This window comes from Hyperoodon ampullatus, assembly GCF_949752795.1.
Source record: "Hyperoodon ampullatus genome assembly, chromosome: 6".
NCBI classification, from domain to species: domain Eukaryota; kingdom Metazoa; phylum Chordata; class Mammalia; order Artiodactyla; family Ziphiidae; genus Hyperoodon; species Hyperoodon ampullatus.
The window spans coordinates 87,373,049-87,394,111 of NC_136919.1; positions in this window are offsets into that span (position 1 = coordinate 87,373,049).

Genomic DNA, 21,063 nt, shown 5'->3' on the forward strand with positions numbered 1-21,063 from the left:
CTAGGGAGAAACTTACCATCATGGAGGGACACAGTTACTACCAGAAGGTCTGCACTGAATTAAGAAGGGAGTGAGGAAATGATGCACCTCTGTTCTCTCCTCCCCTATTCCTGTTTCCTGCCAATGCCAACACTGGCTGAACCCAAATGTAAACCAAGGTGGCGAAGGAGTTTGGAGAAGCAGTCCAAAGAGGCAACTTTATAGAGCATGGGACAGGCTGGAAAAAGTTTTCTATGTTTTCTATTTTTCAAAGAGATGTGGGAAGAGGGTAAATTGAGGACTACCAGCATTTCAGCCTTTCTGCGCTTATATTTGTTCACCTGAAACAAATAGACTCGTCCGATATTTCTGCAGCAAAGCTGGGTTTATTCGAGATCAGCAGAGAATCACAAGTCAGGATCTGCCACCATGGCGAGCCACGTGCAAGACTCCACACAGCAAGGAAAGGAGAATGCTATTATCAGAGGGAAAAGGAAGTTGGGAGGGCTATAGCAAACAAAGAGTCCACGGCTTTTCATTGGCTGAGTCCTTGCCAGGAAAGAAGAGGAGTCTTTCTTCTTCCCGTTGGGCTCGGCTGTCATGACAGGGAGGGAGAGCTCTCCCTTCTGGTCTCCCAAATCTGTTTAACTGAGGTTTCTGTTTATTAGTTTTTACATTTGCATCATCGTTGCTTCGCACATTTCAAAATAAAATACTGCATTGGAGAATTCTGGTAACACTGTCATAAATATTCTTCTCCCCATTCTCTCCCTGGAAAACATTTACCTGTTCTGTACTCCACTCTAACAGCAGTACCTCTGTGAAAATCTCCCTCATACCATCCTCTGAGCTTGGCAGGCTGTCCATTGTTGTCACGTATTTACTGTGTACTTTCATTACAACAATTTTCACATTTTGCCTTAATTAATTATTGACTTTTATTTTTCTTATTTTCTCCAGAACAGAAATGATCTTTGTCATTCTTGTAAACCTGGGGCCTCTCATTATTACTGGCAGACGATAAGTACCAAGAAAATTTTTGGTAAATGAATAAAAAAAGAAAATGATTGGGTATGGGATAGTATCTGCTCCACAAGAAAAGGAAGGGGTGGGTAAATAGATCACAAGCACACAGAAAAAATAGGAGATTGAGAAATTGAAAATAAATGATAGTGTAAGTGAGTGCAATATAGAAGACATAAGTAAAAAAATGAAACTCAGAACTAAACTAAAACTTAAGCGAAAACAGAAAATCCATAGGACAAAAAATAAACACAAAGAAACTACCACATTTTAAAAGATGTACAATCCAAATAAAATAAAGTTTACAAATATGCTCTGCAATTGGTTAAGAAAAAAAATCTAACTTGGAAATGGCTTTTCTTAAGGTGCCGAGAAGAGAATTTTGAAGTCAGTGCATCCTTTGGTTCTTTGATTTCAGCCAATTTTTTCCCTTGTATTTTCTACGTTGAGGGTAGAGTGTGATTGGCACCATTTCAAAAATTTGTACCCATATTTTGTCTTAGCAGCCAAACAAAGTTTACATTTAAACTTGGTATTTGTCTATAGTTAATAAGAAGGAGAGAACATATGCCGTTGTTTAAGGGCTCTGATGAATAATTTTCCCTTCTTTCTGAAAATATAACTGATATTTAAAGACTGACCCATTCATCGAATGTTCAGATAACTCAAGGCAGATTGTAAAAGTGTTTCTTCACACTTAAGATTATTAAATATGAAGGAACATATGTCCATCCAAAACTTATAGTACTCATTTTACTAAAATTCATTGTATATAGTCCAGCCAAGACTACAACGCTCTGCTAATTTGATAGCAGTTCATTTAAATAGTTGCTGGTTTCTACACATGGAAGAAAGAGAGAGAGGGAGAGGGAGAATGAAAGTGGTGAGAGAGAGTGAAAGAGAGAGAGGGGGAAGAAGGAGAAGAAGAAGAAGGAGAAAGAGGAGAGGACGAAGAGGAAGAGGAAGAAGAAAGGGAAGGAGAGGAAGAGGGAGAGGAAGCAAAGAGAAGAGAGAGAAAGAAAGGTTTAATAGGTTTCATTATTATTCATGTATGGTAAGGTCAGCAGTTCAGACTACTGCCATTGAAAAGACAGTTTGTTACATATCCCAGGAGGAGGGGACAGGCTACACCACAGGTTGCTGCACAGGGAAACACTGGGTCCATCAGGAGGCAGAGAGGGGAGAAACTCTGGGCAACAGCTTTTATTGTGGTTTCCTTGTGCAAGGAACAGGTGACTTAGGGTATGCAGGTTTAGGATTGGCTAGTTTGAATAATTTCAGTGTGCTCTGGCATATAGAGACTGTCCCTAGTTGTTTGGTACCTGGCCCCAGGGTGATAAGGGCAAACTGATAGTGGCCCTGAGAGTGTTACAGCCTGATAGAAGACATTGTTGGAGGTGTAAGCTCTGGATTGGTTGATTTGCATTTGAAAGGCATGTTCCTGGATGAACCCTTTACTGTCTCTAAAACTTTCTTAAACCTGGGATCAGCTGACTCTCTCCAGGGTCAGCAAGGTGCCAGCTGTCAAACACCAGAAAATAAAAGACATGGCTAATATAAGAAGGAAGAAAGGAAGGAGAGGAGATAGAAAGGAAAGAAGGAAGGAATTTTTGTTCCTTAATATACTCAGTACATAGAGTAAAAACAACAACAAATTGATATCCAAGTTGGAAAAGGGGTGGGTCTTTAAAAGCAACAACAAATTGATATCCAAGTTGGAAAAGGGGTGGGTCTTTGTTTATTTCACTTTGTTCCTATAAATAGCAGTGGTGTGTGTGATATTAAGATCTCTGACTTTGGATTCAAAAGGAACTGGGTGAAAATGCTGGTCTTTAACACTAGCTGTGTGATCTTTCTGTGAGCCTTATATTTCTATAATGTTGAGATGAAAGTACCTTCTTTAAAGAATTGTGAGATTTAAATGTGAGGATGTGTACACAGCACATTAAATAAATACCAGCTGCCTTTCTTTTAATTCCTATTGCCTAAATACTCAGTGTTAATGCCCACCTAATACAGATGAGGAAATCATGTGTTAGCTTTTCAAGTGAAGCTATATAACTATACATCAAAGAAAAGGGTGGGATATATCTTACCTTGCACCTAAAAATGTTTTAATGTCTTTTTAAAAAATATTTATTTATTTATTTGGCCGCGCTGAGTCTTAGTTGTAGCATTTAAGATCTAGTTCCCTGACCAGGGATTGAACCCAGGCCCCCTGCACTGGGAATGTGGAGTCCTAGCCACTGGACCACCAGGGAAGTCCCTAACACGTCTTATTTTCAAAGGGAGGAAGGAAGGGAAGAAGGAAAGAAGGAAGGGAGGGAGGGAGAATGGGGGAAAGAAGGAAGAAAAGGAGGACAGGAGGGACAAAAGTGGACAATTTGATGAATGAATAAATGAAGAGCAAATAAGTAAACATTTGAGCTTAGAATTCTGATGAAAGACTAATATATATATATATATTTTTTGTCCATAAACATTTAATGAAGGTGTTGCCAGATAAAAATAAGAGGTATAGAATATTTTGGCATAGATGAGCTCAAATATATTATCTTTATAATTTAAAGTATTGATACATGATTCTGTGAGCCATGAAATCATAGAAATTGATTTGCAAACTTCAGTTAATGACCTTGGTTATTTGTCAATAAGAAAAGAGAGAGAGGTTATGTGAGCTCAAGTAAATTAACCTTTCATTCCATACTCTACTGACTTCTTCCACACTGACAACTAATCAAGATTGTTTGACAGAAACAGCAAGTTGTTTAGCTTCTCAGCTCTCTTGCCACTAAAATATGATGTCAGATAATTTGTTCCTGTTTAGTTCTAGCTTGATTACTTCTGGTTCCTTGAGATTTGAATTGATGAAGTTTTCCTTTAGTTACATGGCAGTGTTAATAAATGCTGTCATGTTTATTAATGAGATGCCAAAATCATATTGTTATATTTAGAGGACAGAGTCAAGTTCATGTAACTTAAAGTAGTTGAATGTGATAAAATGTTAATTAGACTTCATGACCTATTTGGAATATATCTTAGGGCTCAATACCAAGATAACTTTCAATGCAACATACCAAACCCAGAATTAGTTTATAAGATAACTATATAATAGCCTGTCATTTACATAGTAAATGATTCTAACAACTCCTGAAGAAAATTTCTGGATATAAAAACAAAAATCAAAAAATAAAGCAAAGCAAAGGAGATCCAGCTAAGGCCAGCCATGGTGATATTTCCCTTGATCCAGCAGTGAGCTTATTACACAAATATTTTACCCACACTTTATTCCCAGGATTTTAAATTGTTTCCTTTGAAGGAAGAATCCTTAGTGAGAACTTTCTGCAAATTACTCAAGATGTATTACATGGGATTTTAAAATGTAATGGAGTCAGTGAATAGCAGAATACATGCTGCAGAAAATCTCTCATTCATCATTGCTTACTAATTTTTGGCTGGAGATAAAAATAAGAATATTATTCTGGAACACCAGGCAGAACACCATCCAATGACTAAGGACAACTCATAGGTAAAAATAAACACGCACAACTGAAAATTAAACCACATTGAAATTATAAAATAAAATTGTTCTTATCTAATGAAAGACTTTACTAAGAATATTAAGTTTTTCTTTAATTTTTCATGAAACAGTGCAAAATCCATATCTAGACCTATCTAGATGGAATTTTTCAAAGGTAGATGTCAATAAAAATATCCAATGGGCTTCTAGTTTTTAAAAAGGATTGAATTACTTTAAAAAAATCAGATCTAGAAACAAAATGAAAACAATATTCAAAACAGGAAAAATTATTTGTAAATTATAATAGTTAGATGCAAAATTTTCTTACCTTAATGGGTTACAGAGAAATGACTCTAAAAAAGGGCACAAAATTTTATTGAATAGAAGACAATGTGGACTTCCTAATACTGTCATTCTTAATTCATAGTCATATTTTTAAAAAATTACCTAATTAAGAATAATAGTAAGAAGTAAAAAATTCTATGAATTAGAGTTCTCTCTTTCTTGTTATTGAACACTCTCCTTTTACTGAAATCCCCACATTAATAGTGTAGATTGTTGAGTATCATATAAATTTCTCCTTGAGTGAGATTTGGTAGTTTGAAAAAATTGTTCACTTCATCTAGGTTGTTGAATTCATAGTTCTAGATAGCTCATAGTATTCTTTTGTCCTTTAAGTATCTCTAGGGTCTATAGTGATGTCTCTTCATTAATTATGATATTTGTAATTTGTGTTTTTTTTTCTTTTTTCCTCTCAGTCTAGTCAGAAATGTATCAATTTTATTGAACTTAGACATACACAGTCTTTGATTTGATTGATTTTTTTTTCTGTTCTGAATTTCATTGATTTCCATCCTTACTTTTAATATCTTTTCTTCTGTTTGCTTTTAGTTTGTTCTCCTATTTTTGGTTTTGTAAGGCGGAAGCTTAGATCATTCAATTGAGATCCACTCTTTTTTCTACTATAGGCATTTAATGCTATAAATTTTCCTCTAAGAACCATTTTAGCATATCCTCAAAATTTTGATATGTTGTCTTTTCGTTTTTACTCAATTCGAAATATTTTCTAAATTCCCTGTGACTTTTGAAATGTTGATTTTTGAGAAATATGGTGTTTTCAAACCCCCAAATATTTAGAGATTTTCCAGTTTTATTTCTAGTTTAATTCCATTATATCCACCCCATGGTGATGAGATAGACTCCTTACCAATTAGTGGACTGAATGTTGAGGCTAATGATGATGCACATACCAAAAGAATTTAGAATAAAATTTATCACTTACAAAAATAATTCTTGGAACAGCAGGACAGGTACAATCTCAGCCATAATGGCAAGAGCACAGGAGAGGTGGTGGTGTGATGACTTGGTTTTGACTGTGGTTAAAAGGTGAGTCTGGAGTGAGAGTTTCTTCCTATGTCCAGGGTTTGTGTAGTTTGAAGTTCTCATGGGCACCAAGGGGACTAATGGATTTAAAAAATCATTATTAGCTTGCCTATATATGGGGCAAAAGGGGAGAAGGGAGGTATGTGGCTTTGAAGCTGTCAGTGGTCAGAGATCAAAAATGGAGTCAGACCTCTTATTACAATTCACCCCAATGTTTGATTGATGATGTAAATGTGCCATGTCTTATTCAATTGAATTTGAATTTGTTTAGGCATAATTTTAGGAGCCATATGCCTCTGTAGCAAACTAAAATGAAAATGAGAGAGCTTGGTTAGACATATGTATCCAGTCATCTTAGGCAGTTGTTGAAAACCAGGAAAAAATGTTAGCTGGTGTCTGGGGTATTTGCTCAAGAAAGCAAATGGTATTTTAAACAAACTTACCTGTTGTCTCATTTGTTGGATTATTTGAGCAACTTTTTCCTTTATGTCTATCCACGCATAGCAAGGAATACTTTTAAGGGAGAAAACACCTCCCTGGCTAGCCAGTAAATAGGCTGAGACTAGGCAATTATCAGCAACAAAGGTCACCAGGAAGCATTGCTCCTCATTGGGGGCATCCAAAACATTGGCAGCTTGTTGAATGTGTTTAGAGGGGATTTTGAATATTTAGTGGTTCTGACTGGATTATGAGTACCTAGGGTGGTGCCAATGACCCCCAGGACTATAAGTGGGGCAACCATAATGTGCAAGATAATAGTTGTTTTGTATGTAATAAGGCTGAAAAAGAAACATTGAGCAGAGAGCCCAGAAGGAAATATTGCCCCACTGCCCAGTGTGTCTAGTGTATATATGATGTCAGAGGAAAGGCCTGGTTGTGGTGTGTAAGAATGCAGGAACAGGCAAGTGTTATTAAAGTAAAATTAGAGCCCCTGGAGAATTGAGAATCATGGGTAAGGCATATGGTAGTGCAACAACCCTGCTTATGAGGTGCCAATAGGTTCATTACTACAAGCAAAGCAAGAAAGTTTCTTAGAAGTTGTAAAGCAAATCAGAAAGAGAGGCCAAGTGGGCAAATTAAATAAATACTTTAGGATCTGATTAGTTTTATGGAGTGGTACATAAGAAGGGGAAGGCTGGCCAAGGGTAAATTCTTATATGAGGTTGGCTGGAAGTGGATAATGAGAGCTGATGACCCATCTAGGGACTGGTGTCAAGCTCAGCAATTAGTGCAGTAAAGGGCCTGGACTGTATGCTTGATGAGTGGTAAATATATATTATGGGCGAGACCCTTCAAGACAGGGAGATGCTTACTATGACAGAATGAAGTGGGCCTCAAGGAAGGGGAAAGAACATGAGCAGAGATGGGGATGGGAGTGAACACGGTACTAAAAACTGAGTGGGGTCAACTAGGGGAATGGAGCTGGGGGAAGGATGCCTATGGAGATGGCCTAAAGGAGCTGGGGAAGAAGTGCCTATAGAGGGAGTGGAAATGTGGGCCTCGGCAAGGAAGGTATGGAATTGTTCGTGAGTGGTGGAGTGGTAGTTGTCAAGCTTGGACAGTATTGAAGTCTGGGTGCCAGGTGGTGAAATCTGGAAGAGAACTAAGGATGGTTTCAAAAGTTGAATGTGTCAGGCTGTAGCCTAGACCAGTAGAGCAGAGCCGACAGAGGGTATTCCTAGGCCCAAAGAGAATTTCAAACAATCTGTCAGCAGCTCCTTGAAACATGTAATAATAAATAATAAATAACTAGGGGTTTGATCTTGGTGCTATCCATAGCATAAATAAGCTCTTGTAAACACTGGCAATCTTTTGTAGCAATATTGAGTGTAGGCATGGTGTCGTTGCATTTGTGTGATATAAAGAATATGGTGCAGCAGAGACTTACATATTGGGGCTGGGTAGGGAAAAGCTTGAGACAGGCAGCTAAGGTGAAGTAGCATTCTCTCCTCCAGTTTCTTCAGGAACAAACCAAAGACAAGCTTCCATTTGGTCTGAGTCTCGTAGCCTGGGGAGGTGAGAGTGTGGACTTTAGGAGTAGAGGTAGAAGAGAAGAGTGACGTTAGCACAATCCAAAGCAAAGAAAGAACAAAAGAGGAGCAGCATTGGTCACTGGCCGTAAAGTTCAGGTCAGCAGTGGGTCTGAAGTAATAATCTGGGTTGTATTGGTCAGGTGGACTGAGGAACTCCTCCATCATGGATATGTCTGTCAAGTGGGTTGAGGTCAGCAGGTGGTCAGGGAATGCAGCTCACATGTATACTACCTCCTATATTATGCAACTCCCCTGTGATTTCAGAATAGCTGGTAGAGGCTGCTTCAGGCATTGTAAGAATGTTTGTCATCAAGGTGGAAATGAATTATTGTACCAGCTAGGTTGGATATGGCGATAGTGTGGTCAAGCTTGAATAAGTGTGGGTGGCAGCATGGTCAAAATATAGACCAACAGTTTTTGCATTGATAGGTTTGGTCTGTACAATGGACTGTAGTATCCCAAACCCAAGCTATCACCTAAAGTGATACCCAGGCTATGAAAAGCCAGAAGACCAATCATTTGTGCACTGTGGATGCTATAGCTTGAGGAGCCAAAGGGTTGCTGATAAGTATGGGCACAAAGTGGAACAGTTGATGTTTCCATTCTGGATCCAGACATGGAGGGGAAACCTGCATCTCTAAACAGAGAGTGGTTTTAGCAGAGACCAACTTCAATTTATCTTAGCCTCACTCACCAATACACATGGTAGTAGGTGTAGGTCATACAACTATAGTTTTTACTTCCAGAGTAAGCTCATAACTGGCATTATTAATTAAATATCTTTTATCGCTGACAGTTTTGTTGAAGCTTGTGACTTAGGTAGATTATCATTATCAGGGTACCATCAGAAATCTAGCAGTAGCCAAAGACACATTCAGTGGTGAATGGATCACAACTTAAACTTTGTACAGTTTCAGTTATTTTAAGTTTGCTAAGGTTTGTTTTAGGACCCCGAATAATGGTCTATGTTGGTGAATGTCCACTGGAAAAGAAGGTGTTGTGTAATATGTTGTGTACTGTTGTTAGACGAAGTTTTGTATAAATGCAGTTAAACCAAATTGGTGATATATTGTTCAGATACTCTGTATCTTTATTGATTTTCTGTGTATTATTTTTTTTATTACTGAGAGGAGTGTTGAAGTCTTTAACAGTAATTGTGGCTTTCTCTTCCCTTTTTACAATTTAGAAATTTTTTTCTCTATGTATTTTAAAGTTCTGGTGTCAGGTGTATACACATTTAGAATTGTTATGCTTTCTTGGTGAGTTGAACCTTTTATCATTATGTAATATTTCTTGTTTTTAAGTCTACTTTGTCTGATATTATAGTCGTGTGTTGGTAATTATTTTGCTTGGTGTTTTCTGAAGTCTGGGAATTGTGGTTAGTATCTTGATTAATTTTGGAAAATTCTCAACCATTATACCTTCAGATATTTTTTCTACTCCATTATCTCTCTTTTGCAATTCTAGTAACGTGTGTTAGAACATTTTGTATTGTCCCACAGTTCTTGGATGCTCCTTTTTCTTTCTACTGTTTTTGCTCTTTGTGTTTCTGTGTGGATAATTTCTATTGATGTGTCTTCAAAGTAACTATTTCTTAGCTTTGTGAAACCTACTGATGAGTCTACTGATGCCATTCTTCATCTTTGTTAGTGTTTCATTTTGATTATTTCCATTCCATTCTATCACATATTTTCATCTTTCTGCTGAAATACCCCACTTGTTCATGCATGTTGTTCCTTTTTTCAGCTAGATCTTTTAACGTATTAATCATCGGTATTTTTAATTCCTTGCTGATAGTCCAATATCTGAGATCTGGGATCATATCTGAGTCTGGTTGTGTGTATTGCTTTGTTTCTTGACATTATGTTGTTTTTTTCCTGGATTCTTCATATGTTTTAAAATATTTGATGGAAAGCTGAACATTTGTTGTAAGACAGTAGAGACTGAGGTAATTAGTATTTTTGGATAGGAAAGGGCATATCTTTTTTTGGGGGGGGGCAGACCTTTATTGTACACAATTAGTTTATCTTGTCAGGAGCTGAGTTAGTTTGGGGTTTTGTTGTTGCTATAGTTACCCTAGTGCGTCCCAGTTTTCAAATTCCTCTAGTATAACGTTATATGTAAGATGTGGGCTGGTTTGCCAGAGGTTTTGTTTTGTTTTGTTTTGTTTTCAGTGTTTCCTCCCTCAACTTTAGGTTTTCCCTTGGCTCTCATAGAGGGTCTCTCTCTCCTTGCTTTTGTTTCTCTTCTGGCGGTAGCTTACATGGTGTCCAATATCTGACATCTACCCCAGCCAAATGAGTATTCACTTCTCATCTTAACCATGCAGACTCCTGTCTTCCCTTGGGTTTCAAGTTAATTGTTTGCCTTACAACCCCAGTTTTCTCATGGTTTCAGTAGGAGTTGTAATTTTTCAAATTATTAAACTTTTTATTGTAAGAGTGGGAATGTTTCTCTTTTAGCATTTTAAGATGGAAACAGAAGTCAAACATATTTTTAAAAATCAAATGTTTTCTAAATCTCTGGTAAAAAGCTTATTATATTTGTGAAAGACAATCAGAATAGTATCAAGACCTTCTAAATAACATGCCCTGAGTTTGGAATTTATATCATGACTCTAGGTAACACTTAACTCCATGAGAAAGTATTCTTAATGACTCTTCTTTCTGAATTTCCTTGGTCCCATGCTGAGAAGAGACCATGAATGTCCCACCAGAATTTTGTTTCAATTTAGCAAATAGACTGTATTCTGTGAGCAGCTCTGTCTAGTTGACAGTTCTGGTAAGGAGTTGATATTTAACTATTTTCTAAGCATAATAGAGACTTAAGCTGTAAATGTATTTTCCTATCCTCATACATAAAACCAGAGCAGAATAAGTGGTTTATCAAAGGATTTATGCTATCATCTAAATACTGTGGTAAGATGGACTTTAGTGAGAAGGCTGGTATTTTCAAGTTAGAGTAAATACACGTGGGGAATCTCCCCAAACCATGTCTTTTCATATCAACCCTTTCAGTATCAAGTTCACATGACAAACAGTGGAGGAACCTTGAACCCATGCACATGCTGGACAAAACCATTCCTCTAGTCCAAGCTAGAACTGGCGTCTGACCCAACCAACTGAACCAATCATTATCTCAGTCCCTGAATTGGATGGCTGGGATTCCCCTCAGTTGATATGTGGCTCTGGATCTTGGAGCACATGTATTATGTTTCTTAGAAGAAATAGGTATGATGGTTTATTAACAGACAATATTGTTTTTCTTAAGTTAATTTAAAAGGAAATTTTCAGATACTTTTAGAAACCGGAGAGACTGTTTTACTTTATTTGTTAACGTCCTCTGTCATAGCAGTCTAAGGTTATAAATCAGTGCTGCAACAGTAAACTATGAGCCAATGTGTGTGAAAAGAAAAAGAAATAGATTTTAACTGATGAAATCCTAAGAGGTTATTAAAAATGAGAGAGAGAAAAGTAGAAAAGGGGAAAAATCCTTTAAAAGAAAATGTTGTAGATAATACATGGGGCTATTATTGTCCCACTTCTATTTGTCTGGTCTTCCTAAATCTCTTGATGGGCACTTCTACTCGTAAGACTCTCTGGGAAAAGCATTGAGATTATTTATCTTCTTATTACTCCATTCACCTCTTCACATTTTAGAGGCTACAACAATTGGTCATGATTGAAATCTTCCCAGGCTACATGAACAATAACCAAATACAATGACAATGTACATAATGGGCATAAAAGAAACATCATTGTTAAGTTTTCATGTGATTTGAACTGAGATGTTAATACTAATCATTTGCTTTTATAAAAGGTTTGTTTCAGTCTTTTCTGTTTGCTTTCCTTCCCCCAGTGAATGTTATTTTCTTTTCATTATTATGCATGTTTTACAAGTTATGATTTATTTGTGTGTGTTGGATGTGATTTATTTCTGTAGTACTCTACAGTTTCTTAAAAATCTGATTAAAAAATGAGGTTCAGAATATAAAATTTGTGCTCTGCATTGTCAGTTCCCCCACCAATCTTGATGACCTTGACCAAATGGAGGTCTAATGTTATTCACTTATGTTTTGCTATCACATGTAAAGTTGATACCACTGTGTTTCATTCTTAGAGGTAGAACAATTCATATTCTTTATTGTATACCTCATATTTTGTAGTTTCTATTCCTCAGCATCCATATTCTATTAAGATGACTGGTTTGAGGCAATTTGAGAACAAAAATACCCCAGCTTTCTGAAATTATTCATGTACAAGTAAGGTAAAGAGATGAAAGACAAATATGGCAGCCAAGGTACATTATTTGTCTTTAATAATTCAATATCATCTTTCTATACCTTTAACTCTTGTAGAGTTATCCTTCTAGCTAGAAATAAAGGAATCACTTACAGGAAAGGAGGATTCAAGAAATAGGCAGTATCGAGTTCTCTTGGTAACTTCATTAATCTCAAGAAAATTTGCATGTGAGAAGAAACAGTTCTATTAGTGAGACAGCCAAATATGTGTTTGTGTAAAGCATGTGTGCATGATAATGAATATCCATGGAAAGACTAGAATAGGAAAGATGTGTCTATTTTCTCACATTTGTTTTAGGAAAAGGAAATCTTCCAGAAGACTGTGCCTATAGCTAGTGTCAGAATTTGAGACCTAAGGACTCAGTAGGTCTATCTTTATATCTTTCTAACTACAGAAAAAGAGACTAGGAAGTTAGGAAAGAGAATTCAGTTGCACCCATTTCAAACTACAAGGAAACAGAATAGAGAAAATCAGTGAGGATTCACATGCAAACACACACATACACTTCTTTTCTGTATATATTTCCAGCTATACTCTACATTTCTGTATTAAAAAGTGAAGATACCAAAACCAGATAAAGACATTAAAAGAAAGGAAAACTCATGAATATAAATACAAAAAACCTCAACAAAAGATTAACAGTGTAAATCCAGCAATATACAAAAATAATTTTATTCCATAACCAAGTGGGATTTATTCTTGATTTGCCAGGCTGACTCATCATTTGAAAATTAAGTAATTTAATTCATCACATCAACAAGTTAAATAAGAAACATCATATGTTTCTTCAATAGATGCAGAAAAAGCTTTTAAGAAAATTGAAAATCTGTTCAAGTTAAACAGTTTCAGAACACTTTGAATAGAGAAGCGTTTCCACAACTTAATAGAAAAAATATACAAAAAACCTGCATCTAACAACATACTTAATGGTGAAAAACCAGATGCTTTCCCCTAAAGATCTAAAATGCAAGGAAGTCCCCTGTCAACTCTCCCATTCAACACCATATTAGAAACCTTAGCTAATGCAATTAGACGAGAAAAGGAAATAAAAATATATAGATTTCAAAGTAACAAATAAAATGGTCTTTTTTTCCCCACAAATGTCATGTTTATCTATGTAGAATTCCCAAAGAATCAACAAAAAAACCTCCCAGAATTACTAAGCATTTATAACAAGTTTGCATGATACAGGGTTAGTATAGAAAAATCAATCGCTCATAGCAGCAATAAAAGGTTAGAGTTTGAGATTTTAAAACACAATCTCATTTACATTAGAAGTGAAAATAATTAAGTAATTAGATATAAAGCTAACAAAATATGCATAGGATCTATACAAATAGACCTACAAAAGCTCCAAAGAAAGAACTCAAAGATTTAAATAAATGGAGAGATATTCTATGTTTCTGAATTGGATGATTCAGTATTGTTAAAATGTCAGTTCTTCCCAACTTGATCTATAGATTCAATACAGTCCCACTCAAAATCTTAGCAAGTTATTTTGTGGATATTAACAGAATGACTCTAAAGTTTATGGAAAGCCAAAGGACTCAGAATAGCCAACACAATGCTAACAGAGAAGAACAAGTCAGAGGACTGACATTACCCAACTTCAGGGTTTATTGTACAGCTATAATAATGAATACAACATGGTATTAATGAAGGAATAGACAAATAGGCCAATGGAACAGAGCAGAGAGGCCAGAGAGATTTGTTTGGTAGTGGAACTGTTAGGAATGAAACTGTAATGGTGGATACATGACATTATGCATTTGTCAAAACACATAGAACTGTACAAGAGTAAATCTTAGTGTAAACTATGTACTTTAAGAACTGAAATAATATATCAATATTGTTCATTAATTTTTAACAAATGTACCACTCTAATGCAATATATTTATAATAGAGGAAATTTGGAACTGGGGCATATGGGAACTTTCTGTACTATCTGCTCAATTTTTCTGTAAATCTAACACTGTTGTTTAAAAAACAGTATATTAATTTTAAAACTGTGAAAGCATAAGCCAGAAATATAGGGGTTGTCTTTTTATCTTCTTTTTTCTTCATGACCACTCTCCATTCAATCAGTCCAAGGATTCAATGTTCTAAATTGCTTTCAAATTTGTTTGCTTTTCTTTTTTTTTTTTTTTTTTTTGCGGTACGCGGGCCTCTCACTGTTGTGGCCTCTCCCGTTGTGGAGCACAGGCTCCGGACACGCAGGCTCAGTGGCCATGGCGCACGGGCCCAGCCGCTCCGCGGCATGTGGGATCCTCCCGGACTGGGGCACGAACCCATGTGCCCTGAATTGGCAGGCAGATTCTTAACCACTGCGCCACCAGGGAAGCCCTGTTTGCTTTTCTTTTTAATGCTATTGCCATTTTCTAGCAGAGATCATCATTATCTCTACCTGGATTTTGCAGTAACTTTCCAGCTGTTCTTGCTTGCCTTCTGCCATGCAGTCTTCAAAATGTTGACACAGTGAGCTTTCTTTAATATAAAACTATCACAACATTATACTGCTTAAAACTCTTCTTTGGATTTCTATTTGCAAACTTCTTTCTTACAAGAAAGAACTTATAAGAACTTTTATCATCTAGCCATCGCTAATCTTTCAGTTCATTTCTCTGACTGCATTTTTTCTTGCCTTCTGGCTGGAGTTACACTGAACTTCATATGGGTCCACCAAAGCCATGCTCTGTATTGTCTTCAGTCTTATCTACTAATCCCACTGCCTGAATACTTCCCTTGCCATTCTTGCCTGGCTTATGTCTTATCCTTTGGAATTTTGCTTAGATAGTACACTATTCAGGAATCTTTCTACTCCCCACAAACTGACCTAAATATTCCTCCTAAGTTACCTTGAATTTTCCTTAATATGATATGCAAACTTCATGCTTTCTTCTCAGCATCTTCATTTGATCATTACCTCTGAGAAAACAGTCATGTCTCTATATTTTGCATTATCTTCCCAGAATCTGCAGTGTAACAAGCTCTCTATTACATACTTGTAAAAAGAAAACCACTTAAAATCATTCCTAATAATGTATCACAGTTAAATTCATGTCACTAATAAAAAATGTTATAAATTGGATGAATCCAATGGAAGAAAAGATATACGGACTAAAAGAATTGGATCAAGGATTATAATCTTAAATTCTGATCTTCCAGGACCCTTCTAGTAGCTCAAGTAACTTTTTTTTTGGTGCCAGTTTTACTGAAATATAATTCACATACTATACAATTCACTAATTTAAATTGTACAATTCAGTGGGTTTTAGTATATTCAAATGGTACAACCGTCAATGCAATCAATTGTAGAATATTTTCACTAGCACAGAAAGAAACCCTGAACCCTATAGCCATCACCCCTCAATCCTCTCATGCCCCCAAACCCAAGGCAACCTTTAACCTACTTTCTGTCCCTGTAGATTTGCCTGACCTGGACATTACACATAAATGGGATCATATAATGTGTGGTCCTCTATGCCTGACTTCTGTCACTTGGCATAGGGTTTCCAAGGTGCATCCATATTGTTCAAATAACTTTTGATAGTTTTAACTGTATATCTTGGAATTTTTCAACAACAGAGCTAGCCAAAATACATCAAAATCTAACCCAATCCACTAAGTGAAGCAGTTTTAAACATAGTAATTGACATTTATTCTATTGGCCAATGTACATTTTACCAAATATATTTTATATGAGAAAGTTTAAGGTTTATCACCATTTACGAAGAACTTTATCCTTTAGACTAGCCTGTCATTTGGAGCTTTGCAAAGGTTCATTATATGCTATGACGAGGATGCACATTTTTCTTCACAAGAGTTTACTTCAGTGCACATGGATTGGAATAATAACACCAAATATGTTGTGTCAGTCTGCAAATATGTGTGTGGTTATTGAAACTGACTATTTAAATGTATGTCTCAAGAATACTGTTTGACTAAATTTTCCTCCGTTGTAGAAAGAGTTCAGCATGCTCCTGAAAGCATAAATTTGTTTGACACAATTTGGTGTTATCTTCTTTTAGCAGTTGGTGATGAAAACATAGGGAATGCTTTTAAAGTACTGAGGAAATACACACTTATACTTCAGAGCACTTGTGAACAGTTGATTTACTGCTGATAAAAAGATATTAACAACTCCAGCTTGGGTCATTATGTGCGCAACAAAGTAGCTAATGTTCTTTTCCTCCCTTTTGTAGAAATGGTAAATGAAGATTTGCATTCAGGGTAGAGCGTCCTCTTGGGGAAGCAGTAGATGCCTAGACTGACATTCCCTAAGCCCCAAACCTTGTTAAAAACGGTTTCAGTCCTGGGGACCTAATGTGCTGATTGCTTCCCTAGAAGGAGTCTCATTGCTTCCTCCATTAGGTCCTATTACTGAAGGTCTAATTACATCTATTATGCTGTTCAGTTTCACAGAAGGTTGGGGAAGGAAATTAGGGGTATTAGGGGATAGGATTGGGGGTGTGTAACACACACACACACACACACACACACACACACACACACACACTCATGTTGTGGGTTTTGAGAAATAAACTGGTGACCAAACTAGAGTATCTGTGAGATTGGATCTAAGCTATCAAGTGTGTTACTGTAACAAGACAAAATGGAGATGGTTCCAATTCTGTATGATTGCCCAGGCAACAGGGAACCAATTACACTGTCAAAATCTTAGACACTGGAGCTTAAACGCCCCACAGGACTTCTTTGGAACCAAACACTTTTTTTGCTATCCATAAAAGGGCAAGTAAAGCATTTTTTTTATCCCATTGCAAAATGTCATTTATATTCTGAGCTCCCAAAACCTTTCCTAGCCCACTCTTTCCTTGTATACTGCAAACAGTACATGCTTATGCTCTGCTTTTGTGTAGCCCAGATGAAGATGGTTATCATGGCCTAATAGAGCTCAAAATGGAAAGGGAGAAGGGGTGGAAGAGAGCCTCATTATTTTTTAAATGGCTTCACTTTTCCCATAGGAATCCTATAGATCACACTTAGCAGAAGCTCATTCCAGCACTGATTAAGAGAGAAATACACAGAATCTCAAAAGGTCAGACCTATAATCATCTGTCCTCAGGGGTTGATATGGAAAACTTCTTAATTCAACTAGAATTTATTGCCATTTTATAACATTGTGAAGCAGATGATATGACATTAGAAAATATATATGTATATGTCTTTATATATATACACACACATATATGACACATGTGCATGCATACATATGTGTGTGCAGATGATATGACATTAAGAAAAGGTATATATATATATACCTGTATATATACACACACACATGTGACACATGTGCATGCGTGTGTGGGTGTGTGAGGGATATCTGCCTACCTAAACTCACAGTAACCTGGTTTACCTGAACCATTCAATTTGTTAGGCAGTCTTCCCTATAGTGTTTTACTTTATGTTATTGATTTGTTTGTATATTGTTGGAGACTTTGAAACTATAACAAATTAAGTTTACTTAGAATTGGCTTTGCATTTGTGAGAAAGAATTCACAACTTATAGACTCTAAAGGTGTATGACTAAAAAAAGTATGTAAAAACCTAGGGTAATAGAAAAAGAGGAAAAACAGAAAGAATTCTTAATGTTTCCAAACTGTGTGCAAGCCTGTGATAAACACTTTTTTGTGGGAAGAATATACTTGGGGAACCGGATGGCTTAAGGTAGACAAAGCTTGGTTTCTTGTCTCTTCAAATGCATTTTTACTTATTTTAGTAAATAATTATTAGTCAATATTTCATTAAAAAATGACTTTGGTCAAAAGCTGAAGGTTTTTTGCTTATCACACCTTAAAATGCCATCTCTATTTATGTTCTCACATAAATATGCAGTCCTTCCTATCACTTTTATGCTGAGAGCAGCACCCAAATACAAAATGTTAAATCAGTCATGAACCTTCGTGCTTGCTTATCTGCGTGGAAGAAAATAGATTGTTTCTCTCCCTTCTCCTTGTTCCAAGTAGTTATTAAGTTAAGCCTGGAAGAAAATTGACCTTGGAGTTGTCTTGAGCTGCAAGATTGAGAAAGGCTGTGAAGGCTTCTCATGTAAACATTATTCTGCGCCCCTACTTCCTGGGAGGCAACACAGTCTTATAAGAGTGATGGAAAGGAAGTGGTATAAGTGGCAAAGTGGCTACTCCCTGAGTAGCTTTTCCTTTTCAGGGTTTAGGAAAGTGGTTGTCATTCTCATCTTTTCCTACCTTGTGAAGAAGAGTAAGAAAGGAAGAGAGGGCTTCCCTGGTGGCGCAGTGGTTAAGAATCTGCCTGCCAATGCAGGGGACACGGGTTCAAGCGCTGGTCCAGGAAGATCCCACATGCCACGGAGCAACTAAGCCCGTGCACCGCAACTACTGAGCCTGCACTCTAGAGCCTGCAAGCCACAACTACTGAAGCCCACGCGCCTAGAGCCCGTGCTCTGCAACAAGAGCAGCCACCGCAATTAGAAGCCCGCACACCGCAACGAAGAGTAGCCCTCGCTCACCACAAGTAGAGAAAGCCCACGCACACAGCAACGAAGCCCCAACACAGCCAAAAATAAAAATAAAATAAATTAAAAGAGCCTGTACCTACGGCTTAATCCTTTTTTAAAAAAAAGAAAGAAAAGAAGAGAGAGACTCTGAAGTTCAGAGCAGGTGTTTACCTCATCTTCTGCTCATTGGAGAAAGTGGACACAATGAGGAAATAAATGTATTCGTCTCTTTGTAGTTTTTTGAATATGTCACAGTGAGTGAGAGCATGACTCATCTGTTTTTGTGAGATACTTAGAGTGCAGCAGCTAGGAAGTGGGAAGACCAGTGACAAGAAGGAGCTTCTTCCAGGGGACAGGGACAAACCTCCACTGATTCCATCAGTGGAAATATGAGAATGGACTGGCTAGGAGCCCAGGGCATGATTCACATAGCTGGGCTTGATTCTCCACCATGTGATCCTGGGAAACTTAGTTAACTTCTCTGAGCCTCATTTTTCTCATCTGCAACATGGGGATAATAATGTTAGCCGTTCCAGAAGTTTTGAGGGGGCTTCCCTGGTGGCGCAGTGGTTGAGAGTCCACCTGCCGATGCGGGGGACGTGGGTTCGTGCCCCGGTCCAGGAAGATCCCACATGCCGTGGAGCGGCTGGGCCCATGAGCCATGGCCGCTGAGCCTGCGAGTCCTGAGCCTGTGCTCCGCAACGGGAGGGGCCACAGCAGTGAGAGGCCTGCGTACCGCAAAAAAAAAAAAAAAAAAAAAAAAAGTTTTGAGGGACAATTAAACGAAATTATGAATAAAGATTGATGAGCAGAGTGACTAGCACTTAGTAGGCGCTCATTAGAAGTCAACTGCTGATCCTGTTCATGTTGGGAAGCAAAGACATTGTAAAAGCTGGCAACACCTCTCCTTGTCCTAATCAACAGTGATGGTGATGAGAAAGTATAACTGGATATTTGCCAAGAGACACAAGTGTTTTGCCTATTTGACTTGAAGAGGTCAAGTATTTTAATATATTCAGGAATGTACCTATAGGGAGCTAATAAACCGATGAAGGAGAGAAATAAGTTGGTTGAGCCTTCAGCGTAGGTTACTTAGAGGTGTGTATTGCACAAGTGAAGTCCAGCTTCTATTGGAAAGCTGCTCTTGAACCGAAAAGGATGCTTTGGGATAGTTAAAACTGTCTGGGCAACATACTAGTTTTGCTTAAGCATATACAGAATTTTCAGGACTTCCACAGTTCTGAAATGAGCTTAAGAATTGTGGATCTTGGCTGTGGTCGGTACCTGTTAACCAAGTGATGCTATACTGTGTCCTTGAAAAGTCCTCAGTAAATATCCCTGTCACAAAAAAAGGAGTCAAAGATTCAGCTAGACTCTGGATTGACAATTTTTGTATTTAACTGATCCAGAGATTGGTTGCTATAAAAAGCTGTAAAGAGTATTGACAGGTCACATAGAGCACTTTTCTTTCTGTTACTATCTATGCACATCCATGTGGGGAGACTGGACATCTTAAATCAGCAATGATTTTTACCATATATGTATATACACACACATATATATTGATATAATTTTCTCTAATCCATGTAAATTAGCACAATTATTTGAAGAATCAACATTTATCAATAATCAGCAAATTGGTAAACTGCATTTTCATACGTTCTGAAAATAACTTTTAGTTGTGAAAAGTACAGAGCACAATGGGCTTTTGTTATTTTATTAATATAGAAATATGCTTAGGTGCTGTTCTTCATTTGAACATAACACATATATTAAACACATTATTATATCCAATGGGCATGGAAGTGCTGCTTTAGGGAACACTTCTTTAATGTGCCATTTGAGCTGAGACATGAAGAATGGAAAGGTACTGGCCATGCAAAGGAAACCATCAGCTGGAAAAAGCTCAACATGTCTGGAGGATGAAAAGGCACAGAGCATGGCTGGAACATAGTGAGGAGAGGGAGGGTAGTGCCTGAGGCTTGGGTGCTAGAAGGAGGCAGGGCCAGATCAGGTAGGCACTGGAAGCCATGGCAAGGTTAGGATTTAGAAGCCACTGATGAGAGAGAGAGAGAAAGAGAGAGAGAGAGAGAGAGTGTGTGAGAGTGAGAGTGTGTGTGCATTTGTGAGGGATAGAGTGTGTGTGTGAGAGAGAGTGTGTGAGAGTGTGTGTGTGAGAGAGAGAGGATGTGTGTGCGTCTGTGAGGGAGAGAGTGTGTGTGTGAGAGAGAGAGGATGTGTGTGCGTCTGTGAGGGAGAGAGTGTGTGTGTGAGAGAGACGGTGTGTGTGTGAGAGAGAGTGTGTCTGTAAGAGAGAGAGTGTGTGTGTGTGTG